Here is a 14,071-nt window from a genome sequence, read left to right as displayed (position 1 = left end):
TAAATATTCTGTGGTATTTGGGAACAAATATTAAGTGATAGATATAAATGATTTTGGTTATGAATTATATGTTATAGTATTAAAAACAAAATGGTAAAAAAACTAATACTTTTATATAATTAAACTAAAAATTTAGATTGTATTGTGTTAGACTGCAGTATTTTTCACTAAAATTAAATAACACTATGATTTTAAATTTCAAAGCTTTTCTAAACAGTAATATAGTATACTTCAGTTTAACTAGTTTCAAATGTAGTTAGTAAACAAAAGTTAAGCCTTAATGTTCGTTTTAACTTCCAGAATTTAATCTAAAAATAAACATCTAAAAAACTCTAGAAGAGTGAAACATTGTTTTATAAAATACTGCTTTAAGTAGAAAGAATGACATTTCTTTCAAGAATTCAAAAACTCGCCTGTAGAGATTTGACCAAACTCAATAAATTTCTGCTTTACAGACCAAACCAAGGTAAGTTACATTTCTTTGTAAAGATTTTTAAAACTTTATACAAAAGTAAACGAGTTAAACAACTATTATAGCTTTAAATTAAAACATAGATTGCAAATAAGGAAATTTAGTTGTACATAAATCTCTTTACTATTTAGTTTTATTTCTTAGTTACAAAAAATAGTCAACTTCTGTATGACTACTTTTTAAGTCCACGGGATAACATAAAGTTAGAAAATAAACAAAGTATTTACAAACAAAGTAAAAGTAATAAAATGTGCTGTTTGTTTAAATTTTTTTTTAATAACTTATAAAATGTCAATTGTTAACTTATCTTACTTTGTAAGAGTTAGTTTATGTGTTTAGTATTATTATAATTTCTCAAAATTTAGTAAAATAAATTTATTTGAAAACTTTTATTTAACTTATAATTTAAAAACGATAAAGATTTATTTAGTGTTTTGAAATGTATAGTAAAAAAAACATTTTTTTCATTAAAAAGTTTTGTATAAACTATTAAGGTGTTCATCTGACAAAGTTTCAACAAAACAGTTTGATTGTAGTTTCAAAACAGTTGGGTTGTAGAATTTATTATTTGGACAAGAGATTTATCAGTACTTCTAATAATTCTCTGGTAGCCAAGAAAAATATTTTGGATATATTACTTAAAGTATCTAAAAGTGGTCAGTTGAAATTTCTTGCACAGGTTATTTTGAATATTTTTTGAACTTTTTTACTGAATGTTTTTACTGAATATTTTTGTTGACAAATTTTTAATTTGAACAAAATTACATTAATTGTTTTAAGAATTGCTGCCAAAGTTATATAAGCTTTAACTTTACATGAAGTTAGTAATAGTTAAGTTTTTAAAACACTTAGTTTTTTTAAATAACTACAATCACTTTCCAATAGCTCTCTAAATTGTTATAAGTGGTATTTGATTGTAATTTAAATACATACCTATTAAATATTATAAATAAAAATGAGTTTAGTTTTGATTCTTTTAAAAATTATCTAATTGATTTCAATATTTTCTTGTCAATATAACTTTTATAATTTACAAATAATGAAGTACAAAAATGTGTTTCCGCTTTTATACTGTTATTTTGTTTTAAATAATGAGGTTATTAATTAGAATTAATTATTAGAATTTATCTAATTTTACTATTTGTTCAACAAGATTATAAACAATTCATTTTAATACATGTACATTGTTTCATATTAAAAGTAGTTTTTCAAAATGTAAATTAAAAACTAATTATATTCGAGACTTAATTTCCTCCTGAACTATTGTCTTATACAGTTTAACATTGTAGGTTGGATAAAAAAAAACACTTAAAATATTTTTAAATAATAAACTTCTCTCTTACTTTTGTAAGTGTTGAGCCCTACTATACAATAATATGTCATCTGTTTTATGTGTTTAATTTAATTTGAATTTCATTTAGAAACTACTTAATACAACTAAGAAGGAGTTAAAAACTTTGAAAAGTGAAATGCAACAAAATAAAGGTTATAACTAACAACATATATAATTAAGTAAACATTTAAAAGTTTATATAGAGATAAACTGTAAACAAACTAAGTGTGTACAAAACATAAACTCAGTTAGTTATTTAAGTATTTATAAAGCTAATAAAGTTTAATACTGTACTTGTATGTAAGTTTATAGACTTTAGAAGAATTTAAACAGTATTGAAAACTTGAAAATATGCTTTAGGTTTTAGTTAAACTAAAAAAAGTATATATACCATCTAGAATTTTTCGCTTAGTAGTTTTATATTGTGAATTTATTTAAAACCTAAAAACTTTTCAATTTATTTTAATTTACTTTTTCATTCAACAGCAGGCCATGACAATCAAGAGTTGTCAAAAAAAATTGGAAAACTTTCTGTCAAAATAATATCATTACTCGGATTATTTGTTGTTTTATCAATTGACATACTTGATCGTTTGTTTGAATTTAAAATAGCAGATTTTGACACTAACCAGTTCAGAACATTGTTTGATAATTTTTTGAAAATGTTAGAAATTATTTTTGGACAAGATTAGATAATTATAAAATAGTAAGAAGTAAACTTGTTGGTAGTATTTAAGTTCGAACTGTTTTAGTTATAACAATTTTTTTTTAAACTTTATATAAGAAAAGCTTTATGATTATTATTGTTTAATATGTATTAAACTGCTTACGGTGTTAATAAATTTGAAGTTTGTCATTTGTTTAATGTGAAAGAAATAAAAAACTTTCAAAATTTTTTATTGGTGATTTTTAAGCACCTTTAGCTTTATTTCTAAAACTTAATGCATAGTTGGTGGGTGTTTTTGAATAAAGTCACATGTAAGCTTTGCATTATTAGCAAAGTAATTTAATTAAATTATAAATAAACTGTGTAATGTAATGATTGAAAAACATTTTATTGCCTCAATCAATCTTATCAACTTTACTTATTTTTACCTAAAAAGTAGTTAGTTAATTAGCATGTGTGGCTTTGAAAATAAAAGCAATTGCTATAACATAAGTTAATTTCAAGTAACTTAAGTTAAAGTTGTTTACTTATAGAGTCCTGCTTTGTTATAGCCTATTTGTTTACTTATTTTTAAATAAAAACTATTGAGATTTTAAAACTACTCAAAAGAAGTATGTGTTTGTTAGTTTTGCAAGTACTTGTTCTCAAGTAAAACAACATTACGCTAAGAAGATAGTTTGTATAACCAAACAGTTTCTTTATACTATTACTAGCTACTTGTATGTTCAATAATGCAAATGAAGCATGGACGGGACAATTATATAAACGCATTTATTCGTTTTCAGACGTGTGGGGGTGTAGCTCAGATGGTAGAGCGCGCGCTTAGCATGCGCGAGGTACCGGGATCGATGCCCGGCACCTCCACCTTTATGCCCATTTTGCAACAAAAAATAGGTATAAAGTTTAATTTCTAGCTTTTAATTTTTTTGTATCTTATGCAGTGAAAAATATGAAAACTTTCTTTTCAAGGTAATTAATACAGTGATGAAAGGTTTTTTTAATGTTATAAACCGTTTTATATTAAACTAGTTTAAAATTTAAAGTGATGTTTTTAGTATTTAGAATAAGACCATTGTAGTTTAAAAGTAAGTTTTTATATAAAATAACTTGAATTCAATACCTTTTCGCAGTTTTTGTTTTGCTTAAGAAATTTAGTTATAATGTTCTAGTTATAGTGTGGTAGCTAACATATTTTTAAGTAATATATTAAGACTTATGCTTACAATTATTTGTTTAAGAAACGAGTCAATAGTGAGTAAACTAATTAATTAAGTCAGAGTAATTTGTATGTATATAACAAAATTGTGATGAAGTAAAATCCTGTTCTCATAAAATCTTTAAGTGAATATTCAACCTAGGTTCGATAAATAAAGTTTAATAAACCCAAGTCTACCTAATATGCAACCTTGCTAATTTAAAGTTTAAGTAGTTCATCACATTATAGTGAAAACTTCTCAGTTAAACTTTATATGATTAGACTTTTGATTGAAAAACTTTTGTTTTGTGTTGGTTGATTATTTCAAAATTGTTAAAAGTACAAAATTTTGATACCAAGTTATAACAATAAGTTTTAGTAGTACATTCTTCATAAACACTTTAAAATATTTGAAAAAAATGCTTTAACTAACAGTAACACCTAATTATAACAAATATAAGTGTTTGTTTGACAAGTAACAACAAAAAGGTGCTGTAACCAGGATTCGAACCTGGGTTGTCACGGCCACAACGTGAAGTACTAACCACTATACGATTACAGCGAAAAAGTAGCAAAGGATGGTTTCGATCCATCGACCTTTGGGTTATGGGCCCAGCACGCTTCCGCTGCGCCACTCAGCTGTTTGTAGTTCGTGCTAATTGCGTTTATATACTCAAAACTCGATACGCATCTAAACAAACTTTTGTAGTCACTTGCCTAATCAACCAATTAAGTAGAATATTTATCACAGTTTACAAGCTAACTTATTATATAAAACTATTTTCTACTGTAAGGTAGTCATTAAGTTATTTTAGTTTCAATGTAGACTTCTATGTAACTTCAAATATCTTGTTTAAATAAAATTAATCATTTAAAACATTATGTTAAACTATTTGAACTTATAATTATTTGTCATATCAGGCAACACATATTTAAAAACAATTTTCTGTTAACTAAATTAAAATAAACAAATTGTTTTAAACAAGGTTGTTTATCTTAACAAAAAAACTTTTACAAGTTGTGTTTAATGTGCATTTAAAATATATTTAATTAAATAGTGTAAAATAAAAACATGGCACAATTTACTGAGAATATTGAAACAAATAACCAACTAAACAAGTTTTAGCAACTTAGTAAAAAAAGCCTAAACCTTTTAAAAACTGTTTAAACATGTAAACCAAGTAACCAAAACACTTGCAGTCTTACTTAAAATGTAACTTTAAATTGGAGAATATGATTAAGTTTGAAAAAGCTGTAACTTTAAAGTTTAAACATTGTGACTTTAATAAAGTTAAAAGTTTAACTTTAAAAATCAGATTGCTTTTACTCGAAAAACGCTTGGTATTATTAACAATTGCTTTATAAATAACTCTGTTGGTTTATACATAGTATTCTCATTTATTAAGCTTGGGATATGAATTTGTAGTATTTCAGAAAAACAAGTTAGTTTCCGAAAATCGTTAAAAAAAAATAGAAAGCATATTTATCAAAAACAAAGCTAGTTGTACAAAAAAGCAAGGGCCCGTCCGGGATTTGAACCCGGGACTTCCCGCACCCTAAGCGGAAATCATACCCCTAGACCAACGGGCCACTTGATACTATGCAAAGCTTTGCGTTTATAAACTTCACTTGTTATGTGACGTAATAATAAGGTTTTCGGATGCATAAATGATCAAAGCACCTGATTTTACTTGGCTTGAACTTTAAAATGCTTTTATCAATAAAAGATTTTACTAAATGCTACTAAATACTATTAAATAACTTTAAAAAAACATAATTTTAGTTTTGATAAACTATATTGAAAATAACTAGTGCTTTATGTTTTACGGTTAGAATATTTGCTTTACTTACCAAAATTAGACCTAGATACAAATTAATAATAATGTATTCAGTTTGCAATCAAAACTTGAAACAAAATTTTAAACGAGTTTATAAACCATTAGAAAGTTAAACAACGTTAAGAAAAATTCTAAGACCAAATTGTAATTACATTATTCTAATACTTTTCATTTACTATCTTAACCATAAAGTTTTATCAAAACCACTAAACTTAGTTTAAAAATAATTATACTTAACGGAGTCCTATTTTATATATAGAGCTCACTATAACTTAATAACCAAAAGTCTAACTTATTTATAATAGAATTTGTTTAAGTTTAGACTAACTAAAATCAACTAAACACGGGTAAGCTATTCACATGGTACAATTTGTATTTTTTTAAAGATAACAAGCATATGTTTAAGCTTTGTTCTACAAAAAAAAAGCTTGTTCAGCACTCACTAGTATGAATATATGGTGCTAACAACGTTTAAGCAAAAGCTTATTTTGCGTGGAACTAAAAAAAGACTTTAAGTAATAACTTATTAAAATAGTTAAAATAATAAGTCTTTTGAAACTTTTTTTAGCTTTGTTTGAAGAGCTTGTACATTTAATATTTATTAATAGAAGCAGAAACTAATACACAGTAGATTCTTACATACATTTAACCAGCTTATATACTTTTTTTATCTTAATAGTCCGAGCCAAGCATATTTATCTAATTAGTATATAAGCATCAATTATATTAATGTTGTATTTTTATGAAACTATTTTTAATTGAAAATTTAATTTTAATACTTCTTGGTTTAACCCTACAAAATTCAAAAATACTTAAACAAAACGCAATTTATTAGTTAAGCATATAAGTTAGTGAACTTTAAGTTATGTTTGTTTACAACAAAGCAGCACTAGTTATATGTTTAAGCAATGATGCTATTAGCTTTTAGAAGCTTACACATTTATAAACGCTATATTGTGCTTGCCTTCATCTGTCAGGATGGCCGAGTGGTCTAAGGCACCAGACTCAAGCGTAATGCTTCATCGCTACGCGATGCTGAGTGTTCTGGTCCACAATTGTGGGCGTGGGTTCGAACCCCACTTCTGACACATTTTTGATGAAGTTTTGCTTTGAAATAGTGTTTTAGAATTAAGCTGGGTTTTAACTGTATTATGTAAGTTAGTTTAAGTTTATTTCCAATCATAAAATACTTACAAACTTTATTTTTAGTTATTAGACAAACTCTATGTTATGCTGTTTTTTTCATTACTTTTAAGCCTAGTAAATTTAAATGTCAAAAACTTTTGAATAGAATCAAAACTGCTTAAAAAATATGTTTTGATTTTTTTAAAGATTTGTTTACTTTTTTTAAGTGACTTTAGTTGCACAAATTAGTTCACAATGTGCTTTAATTACATTTCAAGTATTGATATTAAGTTTTCAAAAACTTTTTAAAGCAGTTATACTGTTTTTTCCTTGGAGTAATACTGTTTAGTTAGACTAACCTAGCAGAAAAACATATATATATTATTGTTATTTTGTTACAATTAGCATAAATTAAAATAAAAGTTAAAAACATTATTGAGTGGTAATTGTGCGCGGGTGGGATTTGATCGGATGGGAATAATCCCGGGTGGGAATTGTCAGTATGCCGATTAAAATATGAGCATCTTTGTACATTTGTGTGCATAGGGGTTAGTTTAAAGTGCTAAAAAACTTATAAAAATATCAAAATGTGTATAAATCAAAATAAGATAAAACATTTTCTTACTAATATGTTATTTTAGTAGTTTTTGTGCACAACTAAATATAACTTTTAGTAATAAAACGTCTACAAAAGAAACTTAGTTTTAAAAAACATGTAAAAAATACCTAAACTTGCTGTTGTAAAAAAAAATGATAAAACTGAGAAAAAACCTGGTGGAATGCTAATCTGTCTTTTTAACATTTTAAAGCTGATACTGTAAAGTTTTTTGATTGTTAAAAATGTTAAACAGGGACTTAAAACGAATTTAATAAAATTAAACAAAAAACCAAAATAAGTTTAACTAGAATTTTTTTTTTGCTCAGCGGGCCACATTTACATGCTCGCGGGCCACAAAATTTTCTTCCGCGGGCCGCATTCCATTCAACAAATAAACGTGCTCGCGGGCCGCAGATTTACCCTTCGAGGGCCGCATTTGGCCCGCGGGCCGCAGTTTGCCGACCCCTGAATTAAGTTTTATTAAAATTTTATATATTCAAGAAACTATTACTTCACAATTACTTATTAATATAACAATTAAGATTAATTCATACCTTCAGTTTTATGTACCTTTTGAGCAATATGTCTAAAATGTTTTTATATCTGCTAAAAACATTTTTGCTGAAAAAAGTAAAGTTTTGAATAACCTCTCTATATTTTTATATAAGTATCAAGCAAGGTCTCAAATATTCAAAATACTGTGCAGTAGATATTTAAAACCACGTAGTTAAGAATTTATTTTGCATGCAAAAATTAAAACAACAGGTTATTTACTTGACCCACCTGTTAAAGCAGCTTCGAGTCTTATGTAAACAAAAACCCAATAATCACGTCACAATAACATTTATAAACGCTGCAAATCACTTCCACTCGTGAGCCTGGCTAGCTCAGTCGGTAGAGCATTGGACTTTTTTTCCAACGGTCAGGTGTTCAAGTGCCCTGTCAGGCTCTTTTTTCAAAAATTTTATTTGAACCCAAATTCTCTCAAATTATCAAGCTTTACCAATTAAGCTTCTCTCGTTTCATGACGTAACCAACAAGCGCTCACATGCAAGCGAACTGACGCGTATAAATATCAAGTTTGTCATCCAACTTGACGCCTGAACGAGCTTCAGTGGTCTGGTGTGCGGGCTTCAAACCCGTAGGTGACTAACGTCAGAGTGGTTCGATACCACCTTTCAGGCGCCAATATAAATTTTTATAATATTTCATATGGGGGTACTACATTTTTTTTTTTTTACAAAAAATAATTTTGATATATTTATGAGAGCTTTAAGTACAAACTACTAGCCAGTTTTCGATTGATAGAGTGGTTCGATTCCACCTTTCAGGCGCCATTTTTTTTTTAACTTATGCATAAAAATAAATAAATGATTTATTTATATAACACACAACAGCTTTCGATAATTTTTTTTTTAATTATTTTGTAGCTGGTTAGCGTCAGAATGTTCGATTTCACCTTCAGGAATCATTTTTAATTTTTTGCTTGTATTTAATTTAACTTTTTTTTATAAGCTTTAATATTTTTGAGACACATAACTGTTTAAAAACAGGCTTTAAAATTATTTTTTCTCAAAAAATATAAATTGTCATGGTACTTTAACCAATTTCCTGTTAAATTTAAATAACTGCATATATGTATAGATTTACTTTTAACCATATTTTAATTGGGTTTTAAACTCTAGGTCACAAAAAAAAATTAAAAGTATACAACTTCGTTACATGTTACAATTAGATATTGATATACTTTTTATTTTTTAAATGTTTTTTTTTTATAAGCTTAGTTTCGCTCAAAGAGCGCATCAATGCTTAATATAAACTAAAAAACTCTTGTTGAAATAGAATCAATTGACGACCTCTTTTATTTTTTTATCATTAAGCGCACATGTACTGGTAAACACCAGTCTAAAAATTTAGTGGAAATGTTAACACAAAACTGCCATAAAAATAAGCTCATATAATATATTTAATTTTTTGTAACACTTTTTACTTCAAAATAGTTGTTACGTCACTTAAATCTTCAAATGCTTAATTTAAATTTATTTATTTAAGTTTAAATATATCACAGCTTAAGTTAGAGTTTTTAGACAATTTATGTTTTTTAGAAAGTAATGATAGCTTTTTTAAAGAATGAAATACCGAACATTTAAACTGTTCTAACCAAAAGTTAAGTTAGACTAAATCGTTTGGCTATCTAAAAAATATTAAACTCATTGAAGAAGTATTTTTTAAATTATATGTAAAAAAAAAAAGCCTGTAGCCAAATGTTTTTTAAGTTTAATACTAAGATTTCTGATGTAAATCAGATAACAAAAATTTTTGAAAATGAGCTGACAGGGGACTTGAACCCCTGACCGTTGGACTAAAAGTCCAATGCTCTACCGACTGAGCTAGCTAGGCTCACGATTGAAACGGATTCGTAATGTTAATAAACGCAAAATACGTTTGTTGTGACGCAATAATTGAAATTTGTTTTGATAAGACTCTCTGTACCAACTATTTTAATTTAACTACGACTAGTTAAAATAGTTTTGCAAAAAATAACTTAAACACTTATAATCAACTTTGTGTACATTTCACTCATTCTAGCAAAATTTTAATATTATGAATAGAAAATATTTAACAAATTTTTCTTATACTACATAACAGTATTTTTATAAATTTTCTCAGATAAGAAAAGGAGCCGAGTTTATACCGTTAGAAGTTCTAGGAAAACTGGAAATAAACGAAAAAAGAGCCGTTGTATTGGTTAACTACAAACTAGAAGAGTTAGTTTTTTTTTTAGTGCTTTGGCTCTCAAAATAAAAACTATGCACAGTAAAGTAAAATAGTAAAAACAAAAATAAATAATTTTAAGCTGTTTTAAAAAAGTAGTTTTTGTGGCTTATTTATATGATTTGATATCAATGTACATTTAAAAATATTTTGTTTTCAATTGTGTACATTTTTGATAAAATGACTGGCAACTAATAAGTATAAAACTTAATGCAATTACTACAAGAATGTATTATAAAGAACTGCATAAAACTTTTTATTTCTGTGTTTTAACCTTTATATAAATTTGTCTTCAAAATAAAACAAAATACTGATTTTTTTTAAATTAAATAAGTTTGGTTTTATAAAGTAAAGTTTGAGTTTTTTTTTATTCAACTTGAATTTAAAAAATTCTTATTACAAAATGTGCCAACAGCAACTTATAGTTAACTTTTTATTATTAGACTCATCTATGAAAATAAAGTCTAAGCACATAGTTTACTTCAAACACCTTTAATAATATAACTTTTTATTTAGTCCGGAAGAAAAACCTGATGAATCAAACAGCAAAACTTCAGTTGTCGAGTTTGTTTATTTGTTTTATTTTGTTTTAAAGGTTTATTCCTGTGATTTTTATTACTTATTACTAACTTTTATTAGTTATTGTTAATTGTGTTTATTTTGTTTTTAAACTTATATATTTAATAAAGAAAAATATTTGTCTTACCTTTTTTCAACTTTTGTTGTTCAGTTTTTAAAGGTGTATGGTACTAAATTTTTGTATTAATTAAAAGTTAATATATTTTTTATTTTGCTTTTGGGCATACTAATATGTTCTTATAAACATTTTTTTTAATAATAAAGTTTGTGCCGAAATGATTTTATTTCTAAATTTAACAACTGCGTCATATTGCATGATTGTAATTGTATAATTTTTATGCTTTAGTTTGTTTTTATAAAAAAATTTAAAACAAATCAGTCATCTATAAAGTTATAATTTATAAATATTAGTATTGCCATTTGTTGACTTGCTAAGATAAAAACTTAGAGAATTTTTTTTTAATACTAAAGAACAATAACAGTTGTATTATATTAAAGAGAAGATATGTTTAAAAGGAGACACATTTAAAGTTTATTAAAGTTATTACGTAAACTAATTCTATATTACATAAAAAAAATTAATGTATGAGATAAAAATATTTTCTCAAATTGGTGAAAATACTTTAATGTAAATGGTATTAATGTATCGTTTTAGGGAGAAAAGAGTATCTCAAGTTATGGAAGAAACAAATAAACCAGACAGTAGAGCTCCGAGTAGAAGTACACCTAAGGTAATATTAATTAAAAAATATATACCTAGAAGGTATTAGAAATATTTATATATCATTTAGAAGGTATCAAAAAATGTTAATATATTATTTAGAAGTAATCCTAGAAGGTATTAAAAAATATTAATATTATTTAGAAGTACACCTAGAAGAAAATTAAAAACTAACATTTTGTAAATATGATATTAATATTACATCTAGAAGGTATTAAAAAAATATTAATATGTTATATAGAACTATACTTAGAATGTATTAGAAATGTTAAATTAAAATAATATCTAGAGCAGGGTTTCCCAAAGTGGGCCAAGTGGCCACCTAGGGGGCTATGACAGATACTCAGGGGGCCATGAGCAGTAAAGGGGGAAGAGGGGGGGGGCCATGAGCAGTAAAGGAGCCACAGGGGGCCATGAGGCCATAACTTGAAACTTACACTAGATATGCTTGAGTTGCAGATGAAGAGCAAATAAAAAAGGTCTTATATGTATTTTATCGTAGTTTATGAGTAACTTATATGTTGAAGGGGGCCATTGCTTTTTCAAACTCTTTAAAGGGGCCATTTGCAAAAAAGTTTGGGAAACCCTGGTCTAGAGGGTAAAATATTAATATTCTCTAAATATAGTGTTTATAAGTACATGTAAATTATTAATTTTATTTTTTTTCAAATATAATGTCAAAAAAAGTTGTATGTACAACACAAGGTATAGCATATAATACTGTTATAGAGGTATGATACATCTAAAAGGTTTAAAAAAATTGTTGATGCTATATGTAAAACTACACCTAGAATGCAACATTGTATTTTTAATATGAAACTTAGAAACACTTCTAGATTATAATAAAACAGTTTATATGATTGCAATTAATATAATATTTCAAAAATAAAGAACTGATAAGTACTCCTATAAAATTAAGAAATAATCATGAAATTATTAAATGTTGTACATAAATGTAGTTCTAAATATAGAAGTTAGTTAAAACTACACAAGTATAATATTAAGAAGTACTTTTATATGACTAAGTTTATTTAAAAGTTTAGAAATAACTATATTTTTAAGATTAAATATCATAGTATTTAATTATAACTTGGTTAAATAGTTGTTTTATCATTAAAATTTAAATTGAATATAACAACTATTGGTTTATTTACTATTAATTGTATGTAGTTAAATATTCTAAAGGTTTCCAAAGCCTTATTTTAGTACTAGTTATCTTAAAAACAGCCTATAAAGTTTAATTATGAGATTATTTAAAAAAATAAGCTTTAAGTTTTATAAAATTAATTCTAGCAACAAACCAAAAAAGCTTATATCTCATCTATTAACAAAAATCAATTAAAGTTTTCGTAGTTTCTTTAGATAATTTTTTTTAACGTTTTTTAAATAAGATTTTTATATTTTAGTAAATCGAGCAATATTTTTTAGTCAAAACAAAAAACTATATTTATATATAATTACTTTAATAAATGTCTAACATTCAGAACATTACTATGAAAATATTTTTTAGCTGTTTAATGTGGGTAGCTGTTTCAATTGCACGAGCGTACAAAATTGTTCGAAGATACTTTTGCACGAGCAGACAACTTTGTACGGATACAATTTTGCATAGGCTATTTCTTTTTTGTTATTAGTTTTTTTTTACTATCATTGTTACCCCTTACCCTCGGTCGGTAAGTGTTTTTTTTTTTACTATCATTGTTACCCCTTACCCTCGGTCGGTAAGTGTTTTTTTTTTACTATAACTGTTACCCCTTACCCTCGGTCGGTAGCATTTTTTTTTTAATATTTTTTTTTTTTACTTATATATATATTTTTTCTTACTATAACTGCTACCCCTAACCCTTACCCTCGGTCAGTAACTTTTTTTTATTTTATTTTTCTGCTTATTTTTTTACTACCTTTTATTTATATAGTTTTATTTTTATTTTTTTACTCTCGTGCAAAAATGTAACTCGTGCAAAATTGACCCTTAGTGAAAAATCGTCATCGTACAATTTTGTCCCCTCGTGCAATTTTAGCTTCGTGAAAATTTGGCTTCGTGCAATTTTATCTATGTGGAATTAAGACCTGTTCCCGTTTAATTTATATGAGTAATCTGAATTAGTAGACTGAATGTTTAAAACTTTAATGTATAACAATTATTTTATTATTAGAAAAAGAAAAACTGATAAAGAAAAACAAATGCAAGAAGTTCAAGAAAGGTTACAGAGAGAAAAAGGTTTTCATATCAGTAGTTTATGTAAATTTAACATATTTTAAACTTAATCTTTCAGTACTGTCCAAATTTGTGTTTAAATATTTCAAAACCTTTAATTTTAAAGATAAATTATTTTGTTGAAATAACTTTTGCAAAACAAACAAAATGATTTATAATATCTACACTTTTTTTTTGTTTTTGTATTTCATATCAGTCAAAGCTTTAAAAAAAATTAATAGTTATAAGTGCATCCTAAAGCTATGCTTCGGAATACTTTGCTATTAAAATACATTCTTTAGTTTAATTTCTGACTATTATCTACAAAAAATGAAAATATTTAAATATAACGCACAAAAAAAATGCTGACATAAAACAAAAACTTATTGATCAATTTAATAAACTTATTTAGAGCAAAACACTAAACGCTCATTAGATCCGTACATTAGGTATTCATATTAGTACGTACATCACAATGTCAATTTTAACGTGTGAACTCGTTTCTAACTAGTTTATAAACGCAATTATTGCCTATCAAATGTGTGGGGGTGTAGCTCAGATGGTAGAGCGC

General features: G+C 26.0%; 5 non-coding genes across 5 annotated transcripts; 3 read left to right on the top strand and 2 right to left on the bottom strand.

Moving 5' to 3' along the window:
• The first annotated feature begins 3,263 nt into the window (after positions 1 to 3,263).
• Trnaa-agc (transfer RNA alanine (anticodon AGC)) lies at positions 3,264 to 3,336 on the top strand. The gene has a single exon. It is a non-coding gene; the product is annotated as a tRNA-Ala (tRNA).
• An 821-nt stretch (positions 3,337 to 4,157) lies between these two features.
• Trnah-gug (transfer RNA histidin (anticodon GUG)) lies at positions 4,158 to 4,229 on the bottom strand. Its single transcript has one exon. It is a non-coding gene; the product is annotated as a tRNA-His (tRNA).
• Positions 4,230 to 5,185: 956 nt separating this feature from the next.
• Positions 5,186 to 5,257, bottom strand: Trnap-agg (transfer RNA proline (anticodon AGG)). The gene has a single exon. It is a non-coding gene; the product is annotated as a tRNA-Pro (tRNA).
• A 1,220-nt stretch (positions 5,258 to 6,477) lies between these two features.
• On the top strand, positions 6,478 to 6,593 carry Trnal-caa (transfer RNA leucine (anticodon CAA)). Its single transcript has 2 exons — positions 6,478 to 6,515; positions 6,548 to 6,593. It is a non-coding gene; the product is annotated as a tRNA-Leu (tRNA).
• A 1,733-nt stretch (positions 6,594 to 8,326) lies between these two features.
• Positions 8,327 to 8,413, top strand: Trnastop-uca (transfer RNA opal suppressor (anticodon UCA)). Its single transcript has one exon. It is a non-coding gene; the product is annotated as a tRNA-Sec (tRNA).
• Positions 8,414 to 14,071: the final 5,658 nt, after the last annotated feature.

Source organism: Thalia democratica, chromosome 2 (assembly GCF_965202585.1).
Source record: "Thalia democratica chromosome 2, ktThaDemo2.hap1.1, whole genome shotgun sequence".
NCBI lineage: Eukaryota > Metazoa > Chordata > Thaliacea > Salpida > Salpidae > Thalia > Thalia democratica.
Note: the sequence above shows the minus strand (reverse complement) of the source record. Positions and strands in the feature narration are given on the sequence as shown.